The sequence below is a fragment of the Taudactylus pleione genome, unplaced genomic scaffold (genome assembly GCF_031769625.1).
Source record: "Taudactylus pleione unplaced genomic scaffold, aTauple2 ptg000376l, whole genome shotgun sequence".
NCBI lineage: Eukaryota > Metazoa > Chordata > Amphibia > Anura > Myobatrachidae > Taudactylus > Taudactylus pleione.
Genome location: NW_028284777.1, coordinates 5634180 through 5645335, shown reverse-complemented (window position 1 = coordinate 5645335; position 11156 = coordinate 5634180).

Here is an 11156-nt window from a genome sequence, read left to right as displayed (position 1 = left end):
ACCCTAGCCTCTCTATGGAGGAATGCCTCCAGCCAATCTATTCTAAAATAATTTGTTATTAAAAAAGAGACAGACTAGGAGGGTTGGGCTGAATCCAGTGTTGGAGAATAGCTTTTTTTGCAGCAGCAGCAATAATGAGTTGGAGTCTCTTACTACCTTTAGTGTATCTAGCCCCCTCAGATGTTATCCCGAGTATGGCCCACTCCAGTGTCCAGGTCTGCCATCAGAAATTGTGGGGCATGGTACTGACAAAATAGGCAGGCTACTTCAGGGGTGGAGCATCAATTGATGTGTAAACCAGGGATGGCTACACATGGTGGAGGGGGGTAGCACAGGGCAGGGAAGGCTGGACATTAATTTGGGGCACAGGGCAGGGAAGACTGAACAAGGGGGGCACTAGGCTAGGAAGAGTAGACTGGGGTGGCAAAGAGCAGGGAAGGTTGGATGGACTAGGAGGCGGCAAAGGGCAGGCAATCCTGGCTCAACTAGGGGAGGGGCAGGGAAGGTAGGCAGGCTGGTTGGACATGAGGGGCACAGGAAAGGCTGGCAGAACTGGGGCAGGGAAGACAGGCTGGATGGCTTGACTAGGAGGGTGGGCACAGGGAAGACTGGCTGGACCAGGGGAGGGGCAGGGCAAGGAAGGCAGGCAGGTTGGACTAGAAGGCCGGCTGGACTGGGGGGCTGGGCATGGAAGGCAGGCTGGCTGGACTGGGAGGGGGTGTATGGAAGGCTAGCTGGACTGGGGGAGGGGCAGGGTAAGGAAGGCAGGCAGGCTGGCTGGTAGGACTGGGGGGGGTGGGAGGGTGGGCAGGGAAGGCAGGCTGGCTTGCCGGACTGGGGGGCATAGACAAGACTGGCTGGACTGGGGGGGTGTAGACAAGGCTGGCTGGACTGGGGGGACAGTGCAGGGAAGGCTGTCTGGGCTGGGGGGACAGTTCATGGAAGGCTGGCTGGACTGGGGGGACAGTTCATGGAAGGCTGGCTGGACTAGAGGTGGGGGACACAGGGCAGGGTCTGCATACCTGCTTTCTTCATAGTTTTCCCAAAAGAGAGGGGGCCCGGGATGGCAGCTGCGGATATGAACTATGGAGCCGGCCGTGAGCCAATCACTGCTTCTGATTGGCTGCCATTCCACGAGCTGTAATTGGCTCATGGCCAGCTCCATAGTTCAAATGCCGCAGTACCAATGCTCTTTCTCCCTGCCTGCCACCCGGCGCATTCCTGGCTACTACCACCCGGGGCCTCTCTCTCTCCAGGCCTGGGATTGGAGTCCTTGCAGTCCCCCCCTGATGGCTGCTCTGCCGGTGTCAGCGGCAAGTAATTAAGGAGGTCGGTAGTAGCATAGTTCTTAATCTGCACCCATAATCTTTTAATTGGAGGGAAATCCCACAGACAGTGATATAGAGAGGCATCTACACAGGCACATTTAGCACAAGATGAGTGGGATTGTATTACCATTAAGTTACATCTGGACGGCGAGAGATACCCTCTATAAAATAAACGGAAATGCACTTCTTTGTAAATAGCAGCTGGTAGAGTTTTATTCTCGTAAAGCAATTGGGTTACAATTGCTTTCTTGTCTAGGTGTGGCAATTGAAAAACCCATTGAGTAATACCCGTACGTCTATATTTATCATAATAAGGGTCTATATCTATCACGTAAAGAAGGGAGTTATTCATATCTAGGAGTAGGCAATGAGGCTAGGACAGTTGAAGTATAATGTTGTGCTTGTAAAAATCGAAAGTCGTGGACAGTTAGAAATGGGAAAAGCGAGCTCGCCACTGATAAAGGAAGCAGATTTTTAGTGTCTATATCTGTTAAATGTTGGACACTCCTAAGCCCCCTCCCTTGCCCGAGAAAGAAAAGGAATTGTGGCCTCCCCATTCTGAAACTCAGGATTCGCTAAGAAGGGAAGGAAGAGGAAGTGGTCACTATTACAATTCCAAGCATTTCTTATGTATGCCAGGTAGACCAAACAGTCATTAAAAGTGGGTTATCCAACAAATGAGGGGGGAATCTCTTGCTTGTGCATGTGTAAGAAATACCTCCATCTGAGGTAAAAACTGCTAATCCAGCAATGTGTCAAAATAAATGTCTTGCTTATGCAACCAGTCTTTAATATATCTACGTTGGCCAGCTTGTGAGTAACGCATACCACCCTGGAAAATTGACTCTGCCACTTCTGCAGACCAACCATACTAATCTTTGTTTTTTTGTTGTTCCAAATAAAGGAATGAAAAGATTTGAGAATAGTAGCCTCATCTGATTTAGAAAGTAGTATAGGTAAAACTTGTAGTGGATACAAAGTTCTCGGATAAACAATCATTTTAATATGATCAGCTCTGCCTAAAAAGGAGAGGGGGCGGCAACGCCAATCCTGGAGTGTTTCAAGCTAATTCAAAATAAGATTGTTAACATTGAGAGAGTACAAATCATGAATATTATGAGGCAAATAGATTCCCAAATATCTGATATAGCGTTTTCCCCAATGTAGACCAATGCCACGAGCCCAAGAGGGTTGCACTACAGCGCCTAAGGAAAGAGCAGATGATTTTTCAATATTAACAGCAAAACCAGAAATTTCACCAAAATGAGACATTTTTCTAGGATGGGCAATAAACTCTCCTCCGGGTTACCTATATATAGAAGTTGGTCATCAGCAAATGCCGTTAGCTTAACCTCCTACCGTCCTAACGGAATACCCCTGAACTGATGCTAATTTTGAAGTATTCAAAGAAGAGGGTCCAGGGCATGGTTAAAAAGTAATGGGGAAAGAAGACAACCTTGTCAAGTACCCCTAAATAAGGATCACTCCAAAAATCATTAATAATCAGCATAGTTATTGGGGAAGTATAAATAATTTAACAAATTGTTGAAAACATTGTGTAAATGAGGCAACATTTTTTTAACAAATGCCTTTTCGGTGTCTAAACTTAAGGTAACATTTTGTGAATTACTCTGGCCCATGGATGCCAAAACAGCCGTCAGTGCCATTCTGATTCCCTTAACAGAGTGTCTGGTGTGGGTAAAGCCCAAATGATGTTATGTAACTAAGGATAGAAACAAAAGCTGCAATCAATATGACATTATTTTGGTAAACAAATTAAAATCTCAGTTTAGAAGGGAAATAGGACGGTAGGAAGCAAGCAGGAATCCTACCTAGTTTCAGGATTAAAATAGTGTATGATATGTTAAAGCCAGGATAAGATAAATTTGCTGCATGCAACTTTCTAAGGTTTCTGGGGTACCTCCAAGGTGAGTCAGCTCTCAGCTTATACATGTGCTGTTATCATGCAGTACACTAATTTGTAATTAAATGACCCAGAGTGGGTGCTACTATTATGTAGCAATAATTATTTTGGGGTGAGCGTTTGGGAGTGGGGCCCCCGGAGTTGCTGTGGCTGGACCTTTTTCAGGGCATCACCACTTAATTCACATAGATATTTTTTATCACTTTTCTAATTGTTTGTTTATTATTTATGTCATTTTAATTCTTTCTCATTTCATTAACACTTATTGATTTATCTTTACACATCCTTTACACTTCACCATCACCTTTTTCCCCTTTTCGTGTGATACCCTGGGGATGGTCCTTGGCTGGAATTTTTTGGGGTACCTTGCTTCTCGGACGTGAACCCCTTAATGGTTAGGGACGCCAGTATAGAGGAGCCTTGACGATGGCCTGGCGCTTATTCATATATTTGCAAATGTATGTAACTATTACCTCTGAATCTCTATTATCATTTAGGATTTAAGTATTTTTTGTTGATTTTGCTGCAGTTTGCTGGAGGGCAAATCCCCTTTTTTCCAACTTTCTAAACAGGTTTGTCAACATGGGCACCAGGTCATCTTTCAGTAATTTGTAATAGTCTCCATTTAGACCATCAGGGCCTGGGGACTTATTAGAAGGCAAAGAGTAAATGACTGTGAGAACCTCCTCTTCTGAGATCTCCACATCCAAGACCCCTCTGTGTAAAGGAGTAAGTTTGGGCAGAGAGGCCTCCGAAAGTGTTTCACAGGACAAACCAGCATTAATATCTGTTGTTTCAAACAAAGTAAAAAAATATTTGTAAAATAGTGAAGAAATATCATTATGGGACAGATGTACTAAGCTCTGAAGGTGATAAATTGGAAAGTGATAAACTACCAACCAATCAGCTCCTAACTGTCATCTTTCGAACACAGCCTGTAACATGAAAGTTAGGAGCTGAGTTGTTTGTAGTGTATCACTTTCCAATTTATCATTTGAAGAGCTTAGTACATCTCCCCCTATGTGAAGTACACCGGTCCCCAGTGCCCAGGGACTGTTACTGAAGTTATATTGCATCTATATCGGTGTTGTTTAGCGATAAATGCCAAAAGCTTCCCTGATTTATTACCTCACCAATATTATCTATTCTTGACGAAATCCAACTAGCATTGGGCCTGTCCTGACAAAAATAACTCCAAAAGCTGATTATTTTGTGTATAGGCCTGTAGGTTATCATTGTTGTGGTCAGAAACATAAGTATTATGCGAAAACACTAATTTACCATGTAAAGACTCATATTTAACTAAATAATCCATACGTATTTTGGCTAAATAAGAAACCACCCATCCCCTCATCACCACCATCAACGTCTCCCAAAACAACCCAGGTGTATCCCAGTAAGCAATATTATCGTCAAGGAAATTATTCCAATAATAATTGAGATATTGCTTAAAATCATTCTGAGAGAGGTATGATGGGAAACGCCAAAGCGGATAGAGCCACAGGGGGAACCCATAGGGGGTTCCATCTATGCCTCACAAAACAGCAAACATAACAATACTTAAAAACTACACTATATGGTAAAAGAAATTCAGAGATATTTGTTGCATGCATTTGGTCTATTGCTGCAGGTACAATTTAGTGTGCTGGGGACATCTGGGGGACACCCCCCTTTATGTTTCTTTTTTTAGTATGACCCCTCCCTTTCATGCATCTGAAGAGAATTGATAAATTGATTTGAGCAGCTTTCACTTTGTTATGTTTGCTGTTTTGAGAGGCATAGATGGAACCAGCATTTGGAGGGAATGATAATTCCTATAGTGCTAATTGGAGGCCCCAGAGGTAACTCCCTGATAAGTTGGCTCTCAATTTGGATGTATTTCTGTATGTGCCTTTACCATGAGACCTTACAATAGACAATTGCATGGCCCAGAGTGGGTACTGTTATCATGCAGTGTAGGGACCACCAGTGTCAGAGAAGCCGTGAAGTGGGCCTGGTGGTTTACCATGTAATTGCAAATGCATGCAACAAATATCTCTGAATTTCTATTACCATATAGTTCCACTTTGGTATGTTTACCCTAGAGAACAGGCCAGTTGTAGTGAGAAAATGATCAATTCTCGCCAAGGTATCATGAGAAAGGTATATTCCCGACTATTACCATGGCCCAGTCTCCACAGGTCAACAACAGCAAGTCTACTATTTTAAAATGTGGATCCCCCCAGGGCATGTTGCAAGGAACTCAAGGGCAACAACCTATCCAAAGAAGGTTGGTCTACAATGTTAAAGTCCCCCATATGATAAGGTTGGGAGTATCAGCCTCCAGCAACAGTTGTGAGTCTTTCCTATATAAAGATTGGTTAGGAGTATTAAGAGCATAAATGTTCAACAATGTAAAGCATTCTCTCCAGATAAGAACATGCAAAAGGAAGTACCTACCCCCTGGATTTATCAGAGAATCCTGAATCTCATACTGAAGATGGGCATTAAAGAGTATTGCGACCGCTCATTTTTTCTTGGTAAAGTGGGCTGAAATACACTCTCTAAGCATGGAACTTCACAATGTACTATCCTCAGTGTCTAACCAATTGATTTCCTGGAGAAATATGATATCAGGGTAAAAGGACTTAAGGTGTGTAAGCACTTTCCGGAACTTATAGGGAATTTGAGACCAGCTTTCCAGGAAATAAAATTAAGGGTATTAGACACAGTCATAGATGCAAACTGTGTGGTGTTAGGAGTGTGAGTCATCCTATACCTGTCTTGTAAAAGCGTAATGCCAGAAATGTTTGTAAGACAAAGACCCGACCTTGTCCCTATGAACTGGGTCAAGCCACCAAGGTTGAAGGAAAAAAAAGAGAATTTTGCAGCGTCTAGTAACAGTCGGCCGAGAGCACTGTGTCACCCCCAAGGAGGACATGGAAATGAAAGGGGATAGGGAAAAGAATAACAAGCAAATTAACCAAATATATAACATGCAATTGAAAAAATTTTTAAAACATTGCAGAAGAATAAACCAGAGTCATGCTAATACATGACCTCTCCAAAAAACTTTAATACAGCGCCATTATAACATAAGAAGTAATGACTCCCTCAAGGAAATGCACAAGCAATTAAGTGACAAACCAAATAGCAAGGATATCACAGTCAATCCAAGGTTGAGGTGATCGTGAAATAGAAGGGGGTAGCGGATCATCCAAATGGAAATGAGATCTGGCTGCAGCCGGGGTGTCAAAGAAGATGGGCTTTCTCGTTATAGAGGACCCTCAACTTAGCTGGATACAGAAGGGAAAACCTGATGTTACTGTCATAGAGAGACTTACACGTAGAGGAAAACTCCCTTCTCTTCTGCATCACTTGGGCTGAAAAGTCCTGATAAATTAGAACCTTAAAATCACGTATTTGTAGAGATTGTGTTTTCTGATAGGCCCTCAGTTTGTTTTCGTTATCTTTAAAGCCCAAGATTTGGCTATGACTGGACGTCGAGTCTAGGCAGAATCCCCCCTCTCAGCACCCATGCGATAGGCTTTCTCAATATTAACTGTCCCAGAGGGCGTTGGGACTTTGAGAACATGGACTAGGTCAGTATTGAGAAAGTCCAGGAGGTCAGTATCTATGATCTCCGGAATTCCTATGAAGCGCAAATTGTTGCATCAATGCCTGTTCTCCAGATCATCCATCTTGTCTGACAGCACACGAATAGCACTTTTCTGTTGTAGAGCCAATACGGTATCTTCAGAATCACTGAAGCATTTTTCAAGTTCTACTATACGTTTGGTATTGGATTCCAGATGAGATTAGGTACTATTTAGAGTCTCATGGATATTATCCATTTTTGGGGTAAGCAGTTGAAGGAGTAGAGAAAGTACGCTTATTGTGTTTCCATTTGAAGAGAGGAAGATGCTTGAGAGACATATCAGAAAGAGTGAACAGCAAATCCGGAGAAGGCGGAGAACTTTTGGAAGCTTGAGATTTAGCTGTATGTCCGTTTGATTTGGCCATATCTGAACCTGTAGGTTAGGTTTTTCTAGGAATTTGTCTATAGCCTGAAAAGCCAATGGACAATGAAATTTCAAGGATACGTGCAGCCGGAAAGAAATTGGTCACCACCCCCCACAAGAGACGGAGAGGGTCAGATATCAGAGATAAAACCTGAAACTACATGTGAACCTGAAGGACAAGCAAATGGAAGAGCTATAGGGCATATATATATATATATATATATATATATATATATATATACACATATACATATGTTGTTGTTGTTTTCGTCTGTCTTTTTTCTTTTTCTCATTTATTTGTTTTTATATATTTAAAAAAAAATGGTGGGTGGCTGCCTTTTCTTGCCCCCCCCCTTTTTAGTTTGTAGATAAAGTAGAGAATTGCACAATATAATCACAATCTTAACACCTAAGTGCAAGTAGATTACTTTGACTGGAATTAACAGTAAGGGGTAAGAGAGTGACAAAGAGAATGGTTACTATTAGGCATATCCCCAAAGATAACGTTGTAGCTCAGTTACCATATGAAATAAACCAGCCGATAATAGTGATGAGATTGAGAAACTCAAAATCAGAGTTAGTGCACCACTAAAGGTAAATAAAAAGCAGCCCTATACCATACAGTTAATCGATGACTAAGAACAAGAATAATTTTATATCTGAGTAACTGTATTAGCAAATTCAACCAGTAGATGGCAGTGATGTATAATACAAACTACAAAGTTATATAAAAATGTCACCAACAGTGGCTATAAAGTATAAACCAATATGCATCTATAAAAATGATGGTGTCCCCAAGCATGTGGAAGAAGAGACACAAAAGGGGGGAGGTAAAATTTGTTAGTAGGGGTTAGACAATTACCAGTGTCAAGCTGGCTACACACCTTACAGATATATCTGCAGATGATGGTTGGTCATCTGGATGAGGATCCTGCTGGCCTGGGGGAGTCGCAAGTGTCCCGTACACAAAGCACAATGCCCCAATATATCTGCAGATATATTGGGCGTCAGCTATACAGCACAGCTGATGCATAATATCTGAACATCGTTCACAGACATATCGCTGATACACACTGGCAGACGCACATATGATATATCAGCCAATCAATTGATCGCCCAATATATATGCCAGTGTGTACCCAGCATTAGAGGAGATGGACGATCAGAGTAGTTTCCTCGATTCCCTGGAGACAGGCACACTTAGCAGGATGGGAATTGTCCAGGAAGATAGACACCAGCAGCTTCAGTGCAACAGACAAGGAGCCGATCAGAAGCAACTGCACTCACCCCAGCACAGCAGCTCCACAGCAGAACACCACCGCAGGACTCAGGATGCAGAAAGGAGGCAGCAGGCACCAGAGAGAGCGACCACCCTTACCAATTAGTAGGACCATCCAGGCTGAAGTGCATCACCAATGGAGCAGCAGAGACACAGCAGCCATGGACCAGAAAACCTGCCAGGAACTCAGGATGGCAGCAAGAGAGGTCAGAGGAGCAGGTCCCGGATCACGAGGCACGCCGGCCGGACCCTCACCAGACAGCAGCCACAGGTATAAAGGTACAGGGCACACCGTCCACCTAGGGGAAAAGAGGAGATAAGGATGTGGGGGGAAGGCAGGCAGACAGGCAAAACTTAGTTAAGTAGGGAAGCCCACGGGTCACGCCAAATAATGGCGATCACAAACGCCATGCACCACAGGCTGGATTCTGGGAAAATCAGGCAGCTCCTTCTAGAACTGTCTGATGTAAAATTGAGCCAGGTAGAGACTTTTTTTTAAAGGGTAGATGAGCTTGGATGGGTAAAATCTCAGAGGAGCTGTGGTAAAACGTGGCTATTCACAATGCTCCGCCAACTGGAAGTCCAATAACATATTTTAATTCTTTTTTTTTTTTTTATGTTTTAACCATATTAAAAATTTGTCAGTTTAGTGGTTAAAATTAAAGATGAGCAGGTCCAGTTCACCGAGAACCGGACCCACCCGAACATAGGGGAACCAAGTAGGATCCGAGTCTGGCTCGGGTTTTCCTGCCTAACTCGGAATCCAAAACGAGGCAAAACGTCATCCTCCCCCTGTCGGATTCTCACGGGTTTTGGATTCAATAAAGGTCCCGGTGATCGGCGACATTTTCACTCCGGCTATGGAGAGTGTACAGAACAGACGTGCTCTGTTCTTCTCTGTTGTTCAAGGGTACAGTGTTGTCAGGCTGGACCTGATTCAGCAAGGGATGCAGACGCACGCAATCGGCCAATGTTCGTAGTCTGGGCATGCATCTGGGTCACAATGCATGTGCGCAAACCGCTCACTGCGTCCATCAAATTGAGTGCTGTGAATACGCAGACCCAGGAAAAAGTGATTGACAGGAAGTGCCGTTTGTGGGTGGATACAGGAATTGTTGGCCGACCGCAGGCGTGCCAGTGCCTTCGCACACCATTACAGGGGCGTGCATAAATTAGCCACTGAGATGCCGGACGCAACCTGGCGTCCCTTTGCGTGCAGGAAGTCTCTCAACTCCTGCGGCAGGGTCAGGTCTACCTTTAGTCTGTGTGCGGATCCGATGTTACTCAATGTTCCCGATGTATTCTCAGCCTTGCACATCAGTACAGATGTTAGCGGAGGGTACAGGGGGCGGCATTATTTAGTGCTGTGCGCCTGCATCTTATGCTGCGGTTGCCATGCGTATGCATTGGTTAGCATATTTTCACAGTGGCCGAGAGCGTGTGTGCGCACACTTGCATTTGCATTCCTTGATGAATCAGGCCCTCTGTTCTTCAAGGGTGCAGTGTTGTAGTTGTTCAAGGGTGCAGTGTTGTCGGGCTGGGGCTGCAGTACATAAAGTGGGGGGTGTTGCTGTTTCACTGTTGTCCTGTTAATCAAGGGGCTAGGGCTGCAGTTTAAAGGGGTGCTGTGTCGTCCAGGGGTGCTCTGTCAATCCAGGGGTGCTCTTCCCCAGTGTAAAAAAAATGAAAGTTAAGATTATTAATTATCATTCCACAAAAAATAAAAAGATCTTATTTTTCTTTTGTGTGTGCCAGCTACGCTATTATTGTTTGGTGACATTGCCAGCCAGACCGCAGTTTATCATCCATGTATTTGTTACTCTGCTGGTTGTCCATACGCACTCCGCGGGGTGCTTTGTTGTCCATAAAGGGGTGCTGTGTTGTTTATCAAGGGGTTACTTCCTCGTCCAGGGGTGCTCTTCCCCAGTGTAAAAAAAAAAAGTTAAATAAAATTAGCATTCCACAAAAAAAAAAAAAAAAAGATTTTTTTCAGTTTTTGTTCATGTGTGCTAGCTACGTTATCATTGTTCGGTGACACTGACGGCCAGACCGCAGTTTATCATCCACGTATTGTGACAGAACAAATTGTAGCGCAGTGTGTTATTCTTTTCTTCTTATTCATAAAAAATATTGTGATGCTGTAAGTGGTAGCACAGTGTGTTATTCTTTTCTTATTCATAAAAAATATTGTGACACTGTAAGTGGTAGCACAGTGTTAATCTTTTCTTATTCATAAAAAATCTTGTGACACTGAGGGGTAAATTTACTAATATTCGTGTTTGGTCATAATTGCAATCTCGGGTGAGTTTAGGCATGTTTTTAATCTCACAAATTTACTAAAGACACACTCGGGTGAGTCTGGTAAAACTCGGGTGATATTGCAAATTCGTATCAACTCACCATCGGGAAATCTCGGAAGTACTTTTCATGAAAAAGATGCAACTCAGGAATTTACCAAGAACCGAGATTACAATCTCAGGTGAGATTGCAGCAAACTCCCTGATAAAATGAAGTTTCAAACACTCCACCTCCTCAGCTGCGAGTTTGGCAGAAACATATACAGATCAGTGTGATTTGTGTATGTTTCTGCATATAATCACTATCTAAAGGGTTAATTTAAAAAA